The sequence below is a fragment of the Peromyscus eremicus genome, chromosome 7 (assembly GCF_949786415.1).
Source record: "Peromyscus eremicus chromosome 7, PerEre_H2_v1, whole genome shotgun sequence".
NCBI classification, from domain to species: Eukaryota; Metazoa; Chordata; class Mammalia; order Rodentia; family Cricetidae; genus Peromyscus; species Peromyscus eremicus.
In genome coordinates, this window is record NC_081422.1 from 59,027,437 (window position 1) to 59,046,690 (window position 19,254).

The following is a 19,254-nucleotide window of genomic DNA, read 5'->3' on the forward strand; positions in this document are numbered from 1 at the left end:
TCTCTTAAGTGCTGACCCATCTCTCTAGCCTACCTCCCCCAACAGGAGGATTTCCATGTTTTAGCAACCAACACCCTCTTCTCCATTGCAAGCCTTAGCCTGAACCTGAGCCCCTGGAATGCTTTGACCTTGGAGATGTCTGGACTTCTGAGGACGGACGGACAGTCTCACGCCCCGTCTGGCTGTGGGTGCCTGTGTGTGTAGGTAGGAATAGGAGTCTGCTTATTTAGAGGGGTGTCTGCAGGCAAGCTGAGCCAGGCTGTTTCCTACTGCCTGTGTGACGTTGGGCAGTTGTTTAACTTCTCTGGGTTTCCACTTGCTCAGCTGTAAAACTGCGAACCGGTGGTACTTCCCTGGGGGTGATGGTGTGTGAGGCTTGAGGAGGGTTCATGGACCGCACCGAAGTTGTGCCCTGGCATATGGTACCCAGAGTTAGTCTTCATTTTCACAGACACATGTATGTCCGTGGGTGCTGGGGTTCGTAGGACACAGGTGTGGGTGTGTCCTGTGCATCACTTGCTGTGTGTGTGAACTGTGTGCCCCTGGGGAAGCCCTCCATGTTGGAGCGCTATCTGCACACTCCTGTGTTTTGAGCCCGTGTTTACTGCTCCCTGGATTGTACCGAGAGTCACCTTCCCCGTTGTGCATTCCCACTCGGCTCTGCCTTCCCTTTTGCCAGCAGCCATCGGCACTTCTGAATCACCACCGAGGGAGCAAGAGTGACTCCTTTACTCCTGCTGGAGGGGGCAGAGAAGCCACAGACCCCATCCGTCTCATTTCCCAGGCTGGAGGTAGCCCTGGTACCACAGGCAAAAGTCTCCTTCCTCCCCCGGCCAGACCAAGGACTCACCCTCTGGCCACCTTTCCCCTATGTCCAATTGGAAAGAAAGGGCCACCTGGATGTGGGAGCAGTGTGGCCTCAATGTCAAGTCAGCCTTGGAGCCGATGGCTCGGTTGCTAAAATACTTCCCACATGAACATGGGGACCTAAGTTCAGGTCCCCAGTCCTCAAGTTTAAAAAACAAAAAACCAGACCATGCCAAACGCACCTGAAATTACAGCAACGAGGAGGATTCTGGGAGCTTGCAGGCTAGCCCATCCAGCTGAATCAGTAAACTCAACAAGAGACCTCGAAAACTAAGATGGAGGGGCTAATAAGATGCTCAGCAGATGAAGGTGTTCATGGCCAAGCTTGATGACTTAAGTTCTATCCCTGGGACCTACCTAGTGGAAGGAGTGTGCTGACAAGTTGTCCTCTGACCTCTACCCATGTACTGTGCCATTCACCTCCAAACTGCCCCCCCAAACAGATACAAAACAAAACAAAAAAAAAGTAATTTTTTTTAAAAAGGTGGAGAGCAATTGGGGAAGATGTCCAAATGTCATGTGCACAGGGACACAGATGGACACACACACACACACACACACACACACACACGTGACACACACACACACGTGACACACACACACACACACACACACACACACACACACGTGACACACAGATCGCCTCCTCTCATTGGCATGGCCAGGTGGAGGGACCTAGGCCTTGGTCTCTGTTTATCCACAAACTCCCCTCCACCAAACAAACTGCAGAGGCCTGATAGTAAATCAGGAGCCCCGTGATTTACAGGGCTCTGTTTGTTTGCTCAGCTAAGCTTTTGGCAAGGTAAATGCAGAAGCTGCAGAAATCTCTTTGAAGCAGCCACAGGGCTCAAACGCCCTTCAGTCCTCCATAAAGGATTCACAAAATTATATGGACTTGATTAGTATCTGTCTTACATAAAACCACTTCAGTGCCTGCTCTGGGCTTGAGAATAAAGTCACTGGTGGAACCTTTTGTTGCTCCGGCCCACGGGCACCTGGTAATTGAAGATTTCCCTTTAAAAGTGTGTCAGACAGAAAGAGCTTCTAATTTACTAAGTGGAGAAGCCTTTGTTAGGGCGGCGAGCGCTTTGTTCTGCCGGCCCTTTTAATCTTGTTTCTGCACAATGGACTTCCAGAGAGCATTTCAAGTGGATGGACGCGGATGGGATGGGATGGGACGGGATGGATGCTGGGGAGCGAGCTCAGGCGGGGCCAGGGCTGGGCAGAGGAAGCAGTGGACCTTGGTCTCTCTCCCATCTGCTTCTCCTTCATCTGTTGGCAGCTCTCTTTCCTGTCCCAGCTCCTTTTTCTCTGGACTCGAAAACTGTGTGGCAGGTGTAGGCCCTGGGGCAAACTCCATTAATTTTGTGGAGGAGTCCCCCCCCCCCATTTAGTTCTAATCAGAGCATGGCTCCTCCTTTGAAACCACATCGCATCTGTGCGTGGAAGCCCGGAAGCCAGACCTGGTTCAGAAGACATTCCCTACTGGTTCTCAGGTTCAAATCTTCTGCTCTAACACAAATGCCATCTGATGCTTGGCAGGGTGGTTTTGGTCAAAGGGGCACCCACTGCTCTCACACACACCGAGTGGCGTCTGCCATCAGAGTTCTCCCCTTGGCTGACTTTACACTCCAAGAAAGAGGAGGGCATTGTATTCTTCCAAGCTGTCCCCCTTGTGAATCAAAAGACCTGTTGATTCACAAGGTCTGTTACATGTGATTTGAAAGCATGGCGGAACAGAGCGTCTTCTCATGGAGTCAGGGGCCGAGTTAACAGGGGAACCAAGACCACTGGACAGTTCAGAATGGAAAGTGTGCTTGCAGTGCTTAAGGGCTACACCAGAGCAGGGCCTAAGGCAGACCAAGTGGTAAAGAAAAATAGGAACTAGGTGTGACACCCCTTGGAAAAGCCATGAGGCTTGTTTGCATATGGCAAGTATTTATAGCCAGGCTCTGTGCCCACCACACCATTGGCCTCCCTAGGGCCAGCCACTGCTTCCTGCATCAGGAACAGCTGCCTCAGGCCTTCACGGACTCACAAAAGTCTGCTCCATTTCCGGAGGGGTAGGCTGAGAGGCTGACGGGGATGTGGACCTGCACAGCTGCATCCAAGGTGGGAAGAAGCTTGACTGTATATCGTTAACTTGAGGGACAGAGTCCAGGTGATGGCCTCTGTAGGACATTGGTCTCCACAGACACTGGAGCAAGGAAGGACCTCCCATGCTTGTCTCAGGCTTCCATGTGTCCTGTTTATCCTCAAAATAATGACACAGGACTGGGAATGCAGCCTTAAGGGTAGAGTGCTTATGTAGCCTACTCAAGGCCTTGGGGCCAATCTCTGGCATTGCATAAACTGAACGCAGTAGCTCATGCCTGTAATCCTAACACTTAGGAGGTAGAGGCAAGAAGATCTGAAGTTCAAAGTCATCTTCACCTACAGAGTGAGTTTGGGGGCTAGACTGGGCTATGTGAGACCTTGTCCCAAACAATAACAAAAAGTGTGTAGTGACCTATTTACATCCACACATAAGATGTGTAAAACCTCTCCAGAGGAGCAAAAATGACTTGTCCGAGAGCTGGGCAGCTGGAAGGTGCCAAGTGCATTAGCATCAATGTCTGAAAGCCAGGGCTGGACCTCAGGTGTAAAGGGGTGTCCTCCAGTCTCCTTGCCAGTCACGCTCATGTTCCGGGCGGTGCAGTACCATGACATCTCACTTGTCATTGCTGGGTGGAAGCCTGGTCTGGAAACCCTGCTTGTAGCAGCTCCGTGCCTCAGTCTCCTCATCTGTGTGAGGAGGTGGGAGTACTACCGTCTATTGAGACTCACAAATAAGGTTAGGTAAGATGTGGATGATGCTTTGGACAGGGGTGGGATCCTGTACCCTGTCCTCCACTGTGGCTGTGTTCCTGCCAGGCTGCGTGACAAACGGAATGGCAGTTTAGATGTAGGGAGACACAGAGTTGCAAGGTGGGGCCACAGGCCCCCTGTTTGATTTCCTATGGAATTGTTTGAAAGGATTGTAAAGAAATTGCATTAGGCTCATTGTCCCAGAAGTGTGTGGCAGCCCCATGCTGTGAACAGTGAAGTCTGGTCTCGTCAGGGTCCCGGGATTCAGCTTGCAGGTGTCTTGGAGAGATATGATGGTCCTGATCCCAGAGTGTGGATCTGAGGACCTTACCTACCTGAGAAAGGTCTCCTGACTCTTCTGAGGAGGAGTCGGTGAGTCCTGGGAGCAGCTGCTCTTGACTGTAATCGTTCTGACTGAAATCATTTTTACAATTCAGAGGATGTAAAAGTGGATGTAAGGTTTTCCCATTTCCATCTGGGAAGAAAGATGCCTATTGTAGATGTCAGGCAACCTTAAGGGGGTCCTGGGGTGTGTCTGGGGTTCTGAGTGACTCCATCCTGGCTTCTATGATAGCGGAAGAAAGCCAAGCTGGCGGCGTACCTCACCACTGTGCAGACATGAATGGAGCTTTAAAAAGTGGCCTCTGCTGTGCGGACAGCCACGCAGGGTGCCCCAACTCAGCTGGAGGTCTTAATTACCTGCTCGGAACAGGAGATGGATCTGAGATGTGCAGAGTTGCATGTACGAAGTGTTTTATTTCCCGGGGCGGGCTGCGGAGCAAGGAGAGCCATATGGCCCAGCGGTTGAACAGCTGTCTCTGGAGAAGGAGCAACCGGGAGCTCCCACCATCTGGGCAAATTACAAGACTTGCGATTTTTCCCTGTGTGTGCTGCGGGAACTTAGCATGCAGCAGTCGAGTGGGTCCATGATGGAGAGAGATGGAATTCCCTGCATGCTCGTGCCTGGCCAGCTCCACTCTACCCTGGACACCCTGGGCTGCCTCCTGGGCCTGTCAGAGCTTATCTCCGAGGTCACCAGCAGCAAAGGCCCTTCCAGCTTCTGCCCACAGCCTCTGCCCAGCGGGGAAGCCTTCCACTTCCTCTAGAAAACATAAATGTCATTCCTTTAACCCAGCCCCCTCTTGCTTCTTTGGCAGGCTGCGGAGTCTACTTGAAGAGTGCTTAGTGGTTTGGGGCTGTTATATTTTCTCTGCTCTATGATCCGTGTTAGGTTAAAAGGGCCAGGGCGGCTTTTCCTTCCCATGGAAGATAACTCAACCTGGACAGGCTCCCTTTGGGAGAATTAAAGGTGATGAGGGACTTCTGCTTGGCTGTAACTGTTAATATCTTTCCCCCAAAGAGGCTCTCTCAGTCCCCACCTCCCCAGCTGGCTGCAGGGATGAATTTATTCCGGTGTGTTCTCACTCCAGTACTAACTCCTTTCCTTGGGTCTTTGGTGGCTTTGCAGAGGAAGGGCTGCCCATCCAAGGATACGAGAGGAAAGACACGTGGGGGGGGGGGTGCAGCGTGCCACCATGGCTGGCTTTTCTCATTTCTTATAGAAGTGCTTGGGGCTATGGATTTAGCTCAGTTGGTAGAGCGCTTGCCTAGTCTCCAGCAACACATAAGCCGCGGCATGGTGGCACCCGCCTATAACCTCAGCACTGAAGATGTGGGGCCAGGAGGATCAGACGTCCAAGGTCATCCCTGGCTATGTAGTGAGTTCAAGGCCAGCTGGGATAAAGACTCTGTTTCAGAAAAAGAAAACAAATATAGAGCTAGAAGGAGCTGTCAACCATTTTAGCGTCGGCCAGAGAGAGACTATAAGGAAACCAAACTGCCTGCCCTGATACAGCTTGTCCCCAAATAGGTGGTGGGTGGATGAGGGCTCACTCACTCAGCCCCAGGAGCAGCAAGACCAATTCTGTCTTCAATGGGCCTGCTGGTTCAAGGTGTAGATCAGCCACTGTAGTCCCTGACCCTTTGCGTTGGTGACAAGGAGGCGTGGTCTCTGAGCAGTACAGCTGCCCTCACCCTCACTGTCTCCTTCAGGGACCTGACTTTTCCTTGTATGGGGGCCACTTGAAAGTTGTCCCTCGTCATACCCACCAAAGGAGAGGATGGCAAAGGAAGCCGAATCCATTGATGTTACTTAGAAGCTCAGGGAAGCTGGTGCCATTTTCCAAAATGGCCACCTCCCTTTCCCCCTGTGTATTTGTAACTAGATGGGGCTACACCACCACATCTTCCACACCATTCTGTACCTTCATCCTCTGTGCAAAGGCTCCTGCATGCCGGGAGAGGACACTTGAGAGACAGCTCTTGGGGAGGTAGCAGTCTAGTACCCCAGGCTGAGCTTGTGGGCTGTGTGGGAGGCTGTGCTCAGCCGATGATGGAAGGGAGCTTCCAGGAGGACAGTGGGGAGTAAGGACACCAAGGACACTTGGAGATAGAGCTGTGCCCTTTGGACTCGCTGCAACATTATAGCGACATACCCAAGACCAAAGCCAAATGGAAGAGCTGAGGCACAGAGTGGAGGCGAGGTCCTGGTCCAGGTCTCCAGGTCCCATGCACACGCAGCTGGGCAGCAAATCAGGAGACACGAGCTGGGTCCTGGTCCTTCTCTGCACCCTGGTCAAGGAATCCCACAGTCTCAGAGTGAGGTGGGGCTCTGGGCATTTGTCTCTAGATGTTGACATTTCCCAGAGGCCTCTGGGCCATCATTCACACTCCTGATAGGCAAGTTTGGCCACACAGAGGGTTTCACATTTAGTTTGATCCAATCCAGGCAGACAATAGCAGCCTTGCTTGGATTTCCTTACTTGTGCTGGTATCTGATTATTTGATCAATACTGAGGAAACCTCTTGACCTCCCTACAAGTCCACAGGAGCAGGGGTGGGGAGCTCAAAGCTTCAGAGATGACTGTCCAGGCCCAGCTTGGTTCCACTGCTTGTGTATGTGTGTGTGTGTGTGTGTGTGTGTGTGTGTGTGTGTGTGTGTGTGTGTGATGTGTGTGTGTGTGTAGACCTGAGGTTAACTTCAGGTGTCTTCCTTGATTGCTCTCTACCTTATTTACTTAGAGTTTCTCACTGGACCTGAGGCTTGCTGATTCTCCAAGTCTAGCTAGCCAGCTTGCCCCAGAGATCCCTGTCTCTGCCTCTCATGTATCACACATGGGCCACTATCTAGCTATATGTGCATTCTGGGGACCTGAACATTGGTCCTCATGGTTGTATGACAAGCACTCCCAAGCCCAACTCTTCAGATATTTAAAGAACTCCCTCTTTTTTCTGCCAAAATATTTTCTTTTTCCAGACTAAAATATCATTTATTGACTTAACAATTGATTTTCGAGTACCTCTTATGTACCAGACCCTGGGCTGAGTGCTAGGAAGACAGAAATTCACAAAGCAGACATGTTCTTTTATCCAGGGAGCTCATAATCCAGCATGACATTAGTCCCAGGCCCTCCCTGTCCCTCCCCTTGAATAGAGGAAGGGCTGCAGTTCTGTTTAGCTTGATCGTGGCAGAAAATGACAGCCTACTTTGATTCCCACGCTTTTACTGGTGTTTGTGTGATGCTGGAGAGACCCTTAACCTCCCTGGATGTCCTCTTGGGGATGACTCTTGCCTAGTTACTTCTCAGAGGTAACATATGGGGTCCGGCATGGTTTGGATGTTCCCTTTGTTACACCACATGTGTGGTGCTGTATTTGATCCTGCAGGACCGGAGGGCAGGAAAAGAAAGATGTCTGTTGGCTGGTGTTTGGACACTAATTATTACACCTTTTCATCCACTCAGCAAACGTACTTAAATTGTCAGACAGCTTTCTGTCTGTCTGTCTGTCTGACCTGACTGTCGAGGTACAGGAGAATCAAACCCAGGCAAACACTACCACAATGTTGCACCCTACCCCTGACTTAGTTTCATTCTGACAGTATATATTGAGTGGCCGCTGTGCCCTGGCTTGTGGCTGGCTGTGGATATGAGGGCTGGAAAAGGGAGTTGGGGTTTAGATCCCATGGATCTGGCAGTTCATTGAGAGGCTTCCGGTAGTTGTCTCCAGATAAATCACAAATGATGTTTTTGACCGGGCGGTGATGGTGCACGCCTTTAATCCTAGCACTCAGGAGGCAGAGGCAGGTGGATCTCTGTGAGTTTGAGGCTAGCCTGGGCTACAGAGTGAGTTCCAGGAAAGGCGCAAAGCTACACAGAGAAATCCTGTCTCGATAAACCAAAAAAAAAAAAAAAAAAAAAAAAAAAAAGAAAGAAAGAAAGAAAAGAAAAAAAGAAAAAGAAAGAAAGAAAGATGTTTTTGATCAGTTTCACAAAGGAAAAGAACCAAGGGTTCTGCGAACCAATGATGAGATCCCCTCAGATGGGAAGATGAGGGAGTAAGGGTTAAGAGTTCACAGGTGACCTGGGGAGCAGAACTGAATGGGGGAGGTTCTGAGCTGACCAGGGGTTCTGCGTACTAAGGAACTAGAAAATGGGACCTGGGGAGCAGTTGGCCTTGCAAGCACAAGGATCTGAGTTTGATCCTCAGAACCTGTGGTGGTTTGAACAAAGATGGCCCCCATAGGCTCATGTGTTTGAATGCTTAGCCAGCAGGAAATGGAACTCTTTGATAGGATTAGAAGGATGAGGAGGTGTGGCCTTGTTGGAGGAAATGTGTCACTGGGATGAACTTTGAGGTTTCAAAAGCCCACGCCAGGCCCAGTGTCTCTTTCTTGGCCTGCAGATCAGGATGTAGCTCTCAGCTACTGTTCCAGTGCCATACTTCCGGCCGTGATGATAATGGACTGACCCTCTAAAAGTGTAAGCAAGCCCCCAGTTAAATGCTTTCTTTTATGAGCTGCCATGGCCATGATGTCTCTTATGGCAATAGAACAGTGACTAAGACTGAACCCATGTGGAACAAATAAGAAAAAGCCAAGTGTGATGGTATACACTTGTCATCTCAGCTCTGGGGAGGAAGAGACAGGCAGATCTCTGGGACTCGCCTATCAGCCAACCTCGCTTGGTGAGGTCCAAACCAATGAAACCCTAGCCAAAAAAAAAAAAAGAAAAGAAAAGAAAGAATACCTGGGTTATCTTCTGATGTCTGAGTACACTTGCACACTCATGTATACACATGCATACAAAAACCCTGGGAGATCTTGGGGACCAGAGTGAGTGGGTTGGTTGAGATGAAGGAGGGCAGATTCCTAGAAGTTTCCACTATAATAGGACCCATGGTCTTGGCATTCTCAGCTGAACCAGCCCAAGCACAGACGAGGCCTCAGAACAGAGGCTGGGGTGTGGAAGAGTTGCGGGTATAGGCAGTGATACTAGCCCTGAGACTGACAGGTACAGGGAACCACCACCCACCTTGGGATCTCCTCTTCCCTGTATGGGAACGGGATTCATATTGTAGATGATGATGTCAACTCTGTCTGTAGATAAGGGGTCTCCAAGGTAGACTGGCTTCCTGCTATGATACTGCCAGGAACTTCCTCTTCTGAGCAGGGATTCCCAGCTGACTACTTCTAGAGGACCCTGTCTGTGAGCGGCAAGTCAAGAGGGAGTCAAGAGGGGATGGGAAGTCAGGAACACTCACGGTCGAGAGGGGCCTTGTGACCTCAGTGTTAAGAAGGAGATGCGTGGATGAGTGAGACCTGTGCTCTTCCCTCCCCTTCCTCTGTGCTCAAGGCAGCCTTTCTCTGCAAGGCACTGTCAGCTGCTGGTTCTTACACACACGAGGAAAAGCACCCACAGCAAATGAGTCACTCTAGGAATTAACTGATTTCCAAGTTCCTAAGTGGTGAAAACAAAATTTGAGCCCAGCCACCCAACTCTCCTACAGTACTTTACAATTTGTCTTTGTGTGTGTGTGTGTGTGTGTGTGTGTGTGTGTGTCTATTCACATGTGTTTGGTGCACATGTATGTACTCCACATATGCATATGGAGGTCCAAAGTTGATGTTGCATGTCTCTCTTGACTACTCTCACTTTATTTATTGATGTAGGGTCTCTCACTGAACACGGAACTGGCCGATTTCAGAAAGTCTAGCTAGCTAGCTTGTTTGAAGGACCCTGTTTCTGCCTCCCAAGTGCTGGGATTATAGGAGCTGACATGCCTGCCTAGCTTTTAGGCAGGTCCTGGGAATCCAAATTCCAGTCCTCACGCCTTCACAGCAACTGACTTATCCATTGGGCCAGCTCCCCAGCTCCCATACTTTATGATTTCTAAAAAACACCCACCTATCTGTTAGACTATGAGTATGCAAGTGGCGAGAAATGACTCACCACTTTGATTTTGGCTTCTGGGAAGCCAAGTGTATCCAAGGCCACTCAGGCAGATCCTTGCTGTGGTCCTGGAGGAATGTGGAGCAGGGCTCTGGGCACTGAATGTCTCCCAAAGTATAAAAGGACGAAGCTCAAGGCTGAGGCCTGACGTCTGGCTTCCAGGATGCTTGGGCTCCATGGTAACCCTCAGATGCACTCTGGGCATCAGACTGTTTCTGTTGCTCTGGTGAAATGTTCTGTTGAGTGCTTATATGTGTGCCCCTGGGGGCACAGGGTGGCAGAGGCAACATTATTTATGTGTTTAAAGGGTTGAGTTACTCGTCACCTTTCCTTTATTGTTTGATCCCCCTGGGAGAAAATGAATCCTGCCCTTCTCAGGCTTCTGGCTCATGGCAGCGGTGTTGTCAGACACACTCCAAGTACAAGCAGTTTGTAAGGCCAGGCTTCCATCCTCGTTCCATCACAGTGGCCTGTTATGGCTCTGTGTCCCCTTCCTCAGCAACCAGCCAGCATCCACCTGGCATCCGCTCTGCCCGACCTGAGGGTTAGAAGGAACAGCAGACAGGGGTCTTCGTCCTCTGGTGGCAGAAGATTGTCCAGGTTGCTGGATGAGCCCCACCCCCATATGCAAGGTGACAGCTGGTAACACAAGTTGCTGTGAGTGACATCCGTGAGAACACCACAGGTGTTGTGTGCCACAGCGAGAAGTTGCCAGGGGTACCCTTGTGACTTTGAGACTCAGTGTCCTCATCTGGAAAGTGGGGACAACAGGTCTGTTTTGCTTGTTTAAGGAAGCTGAGGAAACAAAGAAAGAGTCAAACATGCACCTGAGAAACCAGAAAGTGGGTGGGGATGTAGCTCAGTTGGAAGATGGTCACTTAAAATCCGTGAAGCTCTGGGTTCAAGACCCATCACCACATAAACAGGGCTTGGTGGCTTGGGCTTGCAATCCCAGCACTTGATGTAGAGGTGGAGGGTCATAAATTTAAGGTCATCCTCATCTACATAGCAAGTTCAAGATCAGCATTGGAGACAGGTGACCCTGTCACAAAAAAAAAAAAAGAAAGAAAGAAAAGGAAAAGAAACAATAACAAAACCAGCTCAAGATCACCTTGGTCTACAGAGACAGTCTGACGCCAGCCTGAACGACATTATACTCTGTCTCAAATAAATGAACCCAAACTTAGATATTACAAAGGGGTCCAGATGACTAGTATCTAAATATTCCAAACATAGAAACTGGGATCTGCTTGCCTCTTGTCTTAGGGTTTTATTGCTGTGGAGAGACATCATGATCACGGCAATTCTTACAAAAGAAAACATTTAACTGTGGCATGCTTGCAGTTGAGAGGTTTAGTCCATTACCATCATGGTGGGAAACATGGCAGCACACAGGCAGACACGGTGTCGGAAATACAGCTGAGAGTTCTACATCTGGATCCGCGGGCAGCAGGAAGAGACTATGTGACACTAAGCCTGGCTTAAGCTTCTGAGATACAGAAGATACTGGGGGTATATCACCACCACCACCCCCAGAGACACACTTCCTCCAAGAAGGCCACACCTACTCCAACGAGGCCACACCTCCCGATAGTACCACTCCGCCTCCCTATGGGCCTATGGGGCTGTTTTATTCAAACCACCACACCTTTCTTCAGTCTCTCCCCCCTCTTCCTTCGCCTTCTGTCTTCTGTTTGTTTGTTTATTTGTTTCTTCCTTTCTGCACACACCTTCAGGATTTCTTCCCTGTGTAAAACCCATGGCCATTGCAGGTCAGAAAGTAACTGAGGAGCTGAAGAGAGAAGGAATGGGAAGAGGGAGGAGGCAGATGTCTCAGAAGATCACTTTGAGAAAAGCTGGGATGAGTTTGGCTCGTATGTGAGTAAATCAGTGCCCCTCTCAATGTGACACAGGCAGAAAGGTCATCCCAGGAGTCTGTGAAGTTCCGTTTTATTGGGTGTTGGGTGAGACCAGTGGGATGTGGATGCTGCTAACCTTTGCTGCTGCCTTACCCCCCCTCGGGCACTGTGGAGCCCCTGGAGAACCTGCTGATGATCCAGGGTTCTGTGTAACAGGACACAGTCACTGCTGGGAGGTGACTACCAGGGTCTCAGCTTAGCAGCAGGCAGAGGTCACAGTCCAGCTCCTGGACAGAGATAAATCTTTCTCCAAACTTTCCGGTACCATTCCTTAGGTCACTGTGTGGTCACACATCGTCACTGGGGACTGGCTGCTGTGTGGACGCTGGATGGAGTCCTCCAGCTGAGGCTCCTGTGGGTGGCCACAGAGGCTTTTTGGAGATTCCTCTTTCAGTTTCAGTAGTCTTCGTTTCCTGCACAGATAGCGTGTTCTCCTGGCTCAGAATGTATCAGCTGCAGAAGTGGGTGAACACTCCTCAGCCCCTCTCCTGAGGGAGTTACTGGTTGCACGGTCTTTGCAGAGATGTTCGAGGTATATTTAAGGACATACATATGCATATCCTTGCCCTGTAATTTCTCACGAAGGGTGCCGCATGCTAAGCTCTCTGCTCTTTGCCACTCTGGCCCAGCTTCCTGGGTTTTATTGCACTGATGCCCTTGGGTGTGTTGCTGTGACTGTATTTTCCTACTGTGGTGTGTGTGTGTGTGTGTGTGTGTGTGTGTGTGTGTGTGTGTGTGTGTGTGTCTGTCTGTGTATGTGTCTGTGGCACGTGACCTTGAATATTTGTCATGTTGAAGCTGAGCTTCTTCTCCAAAAGACACAGATAGGCATGAGGGTCAGATAAGTATGTGAGACAGGGCCTCGACCTTTCACCCCAGTTCCTCTGCCTAGCGTCCATGAGCCACTCTGGTGCTTTATACCATCCCTTTGGGGTTGCCAGTGTTGCCCCTTTACCCATTGGTCTTGCAAGGTTCTGTCTGTCAGAGAGGCCATGGTAGGGAGAGTCTCCTCACCTTAGTCCATACAGCCCTGAGTTCGATCCTGTCTTCACCATATAGAAGCTGTATAGCGAGTGGTAGTGGATTTTAAACATTTTAAACAATGTTAAGTGTTTCATGTCCTCACGATTAAGTTGTCAGGAGACAGTAGGCTTCAGCCGAGCCAGGAATGGTTCAGGTTGGAGGACAGAAATCAACTTCTGGAAGCTTGCTCTTTCCACCCCAACAATGCTTAGACCAAATAACCAACCATTTTCTGGAGATCCCTGACTCTCAGGCCAGGGAGGCAAAGGAGGCCAGGATAGAAGGGATCTTTTTAGTGATATATAACTCCTGTAAAGTAGAACATTCCTGGCAATCCGCGCCATGAAAGGCTGCAGTTTGATGAGGACTCATTCATAAAATCACTCCCAGAAAGTGCAGGAACTTAGGGCTCTCATGGCTGGGCACAGGTTCTAGATGGGAAGGCAGGGGAGGGCTGGGATGGGAGTCTCTCCCATCTCCTTTATGTCGTTTCTAGAGCTGTTAATAAGGGATGCTAAGCGGCTCCTAATTTAGCTCCTCATGGGCATGAGATTTAAAACCAGCAGGACCATGAGTTGTTTGCTACTGGGGATGCAACAGGTACCTAGCTCCTGAGCCATGGGGTGGCCTTCGCAGCAGACAGGGTGACGGCCTCAGAGTGGACCCAAGACAAAGACTAATACCAAAGGGGGGGGGTGATTGCACAGGGTGGGCACCATGCATCCTAGACATACCTACTGGGAGCTGTGCTTCCTACTACTTTGTCTTGGGCCTACTTCAGATCCTGAAGCCTCCGGATGCTGGTCAGGTGGAATCAGAAGGGACCTGGAGCCAGAGGCGGGGAGGGGCAAGCTTGGCAGTACTGCACCTGAGCTCTGAGAAGGCAGATTTCAGCTCAGTGAAGCGTAGAACTTTCTAGTAATCGGAGCTGTCCAGAGGATCGGGACGATGTGGATTCATTCCATCAAATATCCAACAGCTGTTTACGAAGCTGCTGAGTGCTTGTACTGTGTTGGACCCCAGGATGTGACAGTGAGAATAAACAGTATCATTCTTCCAGCCAAGCGGTATCACGTGACCAGGATGGGGCAGGGAAGGTGCTAGAGAGCTGTCTCAGGATCACCTAACTTACTGAGGTTGTTCAGGGGCCACTTCCTAAGGTGGGTGACATTGAAGTGAGACCTCCGTCAGTCAGGTAAGGAAGGAAGGCCAGTCAGTGCACAGGCCTAGGAGCTGGAGAAAGCCATTCTCACTTGAAGTTACGCTGCAGCGGATGGAGGCTGGAGCAGAGCAGACATTAGCTGCTGACAGAGCTGGTGGATGGAATTCGGCATGAGATGTTAGACAAGGAGCTACAGATGCTAATGTCTAGCTGAAGTGGAGACAGACAGTGTTATTACTTGGCCCTTTCTGCAAAGATGCCGTGGTTCTGAGTGTCAGCGGAAGTCTCTGAGCTCAGCATGTTTATCTTTTTCCTTGTATGTACGTATGTGTTCATGCATGTGTGTCCACATATGTGAGTGTGGGGGGGTGTATGTGGAGGCCAGAGGTCAACCTCAGTTGACTTCCTCAATCTGTCTCTACCTTGTTTTTGAGACAGTCTCTCATTGAACTTGATGCTCACCAATTCAGCTGGGCTGGCTTGGCTAGTGGGCTCCAGGGATCTGCCTGTCGGCCTTCCTACATAGATCCAGGGCTTCAGACGCATGCCTCTGTACCTGGCTTTTTATATAGGTGCTGAGAATCGAACTCGGGTCTTCCTGATTACATAGCAAACACTTTCCTGACTGAGCCAGCTCCTAGGCCCTGACCTCAGCATGTCTGAGGGTCAAGTTCATGCTGCTGCTTCTAAAACCAGTGGTAATGTCTTGAGCCAGGATTTCTGAGCCCTTGCTGGGGCCTACTCTGCCCAACCTTTGTAGGCTTCATCTTGTTCTGCCTCCTGACCCAGATAGACCTGTAGGTTTTCTAACACTCCATCATTTTAACTGGCTCAGGGTTACACAGCTTGCCGGGGAGAGGCACTGAGACTCCCACCTAAGTCTGTCTAGCTGACAGCCACATGCTGACCCGCTCTGATCTACTTGGGGTCTGTCTGATGGAAGACAGGCACTGGGCACTGGTCCATCTGTCCACCCTCCATCACCACCTCTTTGGGGGCCCTGTCACACAAGCCACAAGAAGAGGCCAACTCCTTTGGGGAAGGCAAATTTTAAGAGAGAGGCAGAACTTTTTTTTTTTTAAGTCAGTGTTGAAAAAGAAAAGAAAGAAAGAGAAGGAAAAAAGAATACTTGACGAGCTTCATGTTTTGCTTGCCTCGTAGGTGGCAAGGATCAATTTCCTAAGGAAAAAAAATCAATCAGTCGGAATGTGTCTTTCTGGAGAAAGTCTGGCATCTGTCAAACGGGGGAAAAAAGACCTAGAAAAAACTCTCCTTGGGTCGTGTGCTGAGGGTTGCTGACTCAGGCCGTATGTTCCAACGTCATTAACAAGTTGAAAGCTGTTGCTCCTTGAGGGACACAGGCTGGGGGTTGGAGCAGCTCACTGGGAAAATCCTCTACAAAGCAGGGAAGGCTGGGCTGCCAGGAGCAGACCCTGGGCCTTCTGTACCCTGGAGGTTGCTGACTGCCAGGCCAGGGCTTTTATCAGGCCGCATGGTTGGCAGGCTTGCCGCATGCGGGGACCTGATAGCAGCGTTCTGACAGGTGGCAATTCTAATTGGTAAACCAGTATTCGAAGTTCAGCCATGTTTGAAGCAAGTCAGGCTACTATCTTAGGATGATTGGTAGCGATGTGAGGGAGGTCCCCTGATGTGGGTGGGGTGGGAGAGGTGTTATTATCTAACATTGGTGCCTGATGACAGATGGCTCCCTGGGGGCTCTAGAATGGGATGGGAGGCTGCAGTCTTCTCCACCGGGTTTGGCTGTGACAAGTCGTTGGGAGCTACAGTCACCAGGCATTTTTCTGAAAAGCATTTTGTCAGGGCTGGGATGGAGCTAAGTTGGTAGAGTGCTTGCCTAGCATTCTGGAAGCCCTGGATCTCATCCATCCTCAGGATTGCAAGGACTGGATGTAGTGGCACAAGCCTGTAATCACAGCACCCAGGAGGTAGAGGCAGGAGGATCAGAGGTTCACAATCATCTTCAGTGACATAGGAAGTGGAGGCCAGCTTGGACTATGAGACTCTGTCTTAAAAATAAACAAGCACAACTCCTTGGCTGAACCCAATGGAGTGTTGGGGCTTAGCATAGCCAGGTCTTTTAGCTGAGTTATATAGCTGTTCACCCTCAAGCAGACCGGCGTGGGACACACAGGAGATGAAGGGTCCTGGATGGGGAAGGACAGAGGTCTAGTTCCTGTTGACTGTGCTTCTGTCATGTCTGGTTCCATGCTGGAACACTGAGATATTAGACAGAGACCTCCTTCTTGCCTTTGTTGGTGGGAGCTCAGTGAGCAGAACAGAGAAGTCAGTGCTGTGGCCTATGGGGCCAGCTGCATGCTAGATAGCATGGAGGGGTCCTGGCCCAGCTTGGGGCAGGGTTGGATTATGCAGTCACGAGGAGCTTCCTGGAAGAGGTGGCCTGAAAGTGAACATGACAGGTAGACACATTTACACACACACACACTCACTCACTACACACACACAGCACAGCTCTTGGGCCTCCATGAGAGAGAAGTTGTGGGGGCTGAGTCATGGTCTTTTTCCATTTCAGAGAAAGGAGCTGTACACGATGTTGCCCTTGGTGGGTGATTATCCACCGTGAGCTGACCTGGACTGTGGCTTCTCCCATCCCCCGTCCCCATACCCCTAATGCTCCCAGTCAATGCTGTTTCTCCCTCCCTGCCTCCACTAACAAGGGATTCTTCCTGGCCCTAACTCAGGCCTTCAGATCATCCTCTGAAAATGCCACACTGGGGCCATGATATCCTGGGTTCTCTACCCAGTCCCAGGTTCTCTACCCAGTCCTGAGAAGAGGAATATGAACAACAGTAGCAAGTGGGGGACCGGGCACAGCTGGAAGCTCCTGTTGTAGGTACTTTGCAGGCTTTCACTTACTTGGTGTTTGCAGGATCACAGATGAGGTGGGTGAGGACATTGAGGGTCAGAAGACTGCCCAAAGACATGCAGCTAATGAATGGCCGAGCAGGAAGCCCGGTACCATAGCAACACAGCACCACAGGGTCGCAGTCAACTAGAGTGCCCTGAAAGGAAGATGAGGTGCTAGGGCCTGCTCAGAGGGTGGAAGTGAGGTGGGGTGGAACTTGCAGGCCTGGTTCCCCAGACCAGGGAGATGTTGTATCCTTTATATCCTCCTGGTTCTGCAGGGGAACAGCTGCCTTCCTAAACGTGACTGTTCATGTCCTGGAGTCAAATATGGCCGTAGCCACTCAAAGCCAAGTCCAGATGTGCGGAGAAGAGCCAGCTGACTTGGCTCTTCCTGGCTGAGGGTGGTGATTACAGAGATTACTGGTGGAAACTCATCTCTAGATTGTTTTAGAGCTCCCTGGAGATTCCTAAGTCCCCCTCCACAGGCACAGACACATATATACATGTCATATAGGGATTGTGACCTTGGCCATGGCAGAATTGTTCATGCTAAGCATGTCACCTCAGAATTGGCACTTGGGCCCACTTGGATGGAGGTTATTTTGTTTCTAAGCAGAATCCAATGACAACCTGGTCGGTGGCTCCTGCCAGGAATGCTAATGTCGGGCTGATCAATGTGCCTTGGGGCACAGGGGGGAAGGAGGGGTCATGGGAAGCTCCAGAAGCCATATGCCATGGAATTCTGGAGGCTACCTTGTGTCTGGACCCTAGGCCTTCTCTAGTCCTCACTTGGTATGGGGCCAGGAAGCATGTCTTTATTTGTCTTGACCTTTTCATGTGAAGGAATTTTATAGTTCCATTAACTAGTGAGACCATTTGCAAGCAGCCAGGCAAAATATATTACCATGAGCACCTTGGGGACTCATGGGTCGTCTTGGGTGGAATGCTAATAGAATGGAGAATTGATTCAAGGGACTCTCCACCATGAGGGGCAGCCAGTGGTCAGGAGGGCCAGTGTTGTCTTCATAGTTTGTCTGCTGAGGGGCTGGCCATGCAAACTCCTTGTGCCCCGAAGACTGCCCCTCCAGATGCTGTCTGCTCCTCAGAACACATTGTCCCTGCACCAAGCTGATTTTATGTGTGTGTATACATGTTTGTACGTGTTTCAGGTCTGTCTCTCTCCCTCTCTGTCCCCCTGCCGTGTGTGTGTGTGTGTGTGTGTGTGTGTGTGTGTGTGTGTGTGTGTTTGAATGTTGTTCCCCAAGCATTGTCCTCCTTGTCTTTTCTTTGACATCATCTCTCACTGGCCTGGAACTTACCAAGTAGGCTAGGCTGGCCGGCCAGGGAGCCTCAGGGATCTGCTTCTCTGCCTCCCTGTACTGGGATTACATGTGTGCCTCACCATACATGACTTTTTAAACCTGGGGTCTTGGGTTCAAAAGCAGGTCCTCTACTGACTAAGCCATCTCTTTAGCTCCTGTCAAGCTTCATTCGAAATGAATGAACCAACCCAAAAGCTGCTGCTGCACTGTAGCCCCCACACCCAGAACTAGAGTGACAGCGGGTCATGCCACTAACCCCTTCGTTTCAGACATAGAAATGGAGGTCTGAGGGAGAGAGGAGCTCAGCTACGTTCTCACAGTGAGTCAGCACCAAGTCTGGGACTGCCACTTGCTTGTCTCCACCTGAGGTCCAGGTGGCAAGGCAGCATATGGATGAGAGCAGCCCGTGGGTGACCTCAGACCCCAGCATGGCTCTGGACCAGTTAGGCTTCCAGAAAGAGATGGGGGATGTGATGGGGAGGGTCCCTGGGGAGAGTTTAATGGTAAAGTGATGGCTTTTATGAAGGTGGGAACGGGCTGCAGAAGTAGCTCAGTGGGTAAGGTGCTTGCCTACCATACAGAGCATCCTGGACTGTATCCCTGGCTCCACGCAAACTGGGTGATGGTGTGCACTGTAACCCCAGCATTTGGGAGGTGGAAGCCGAAGGGTGAATTTAAAGGCAATCCTCTGGTACATAGTGAGTTTGAGGTCAGCCTGGAGTACATAAGACCTCATCTGAAAACAATAAACCAACAAAGGCGGCGGGGTAGGGGGTGGGGGGGTAGTGGAAACCGCTGAGAACCGGTATAACATCTATCTATCTGAGCCGCTGCCATCACTCAGACCTGAGAACCATTCCCTAGGACCTTAGGCTCGCACGGTACAACCTCCCTTCCTGTTGTCTGCTGGTTGCTCCCACCGGCTGGACCTACCCAGG

The 19,254-nt window shown here is 50.5% G+C and overlaps 1 protein-coding gene across 19 annotated transcripts in view; it reads left to right on the plus strand.

Moving 5' to 3' along the window:
• The window catches only part of Megf11 (multiple EGF like domains 11), a 214,805-nt gene that overhangs the window by 18,065 nt on the left and 177,486 nt on the right, over positions 1-19,254 (plus strand). The window lies entirely within an intron of this gene.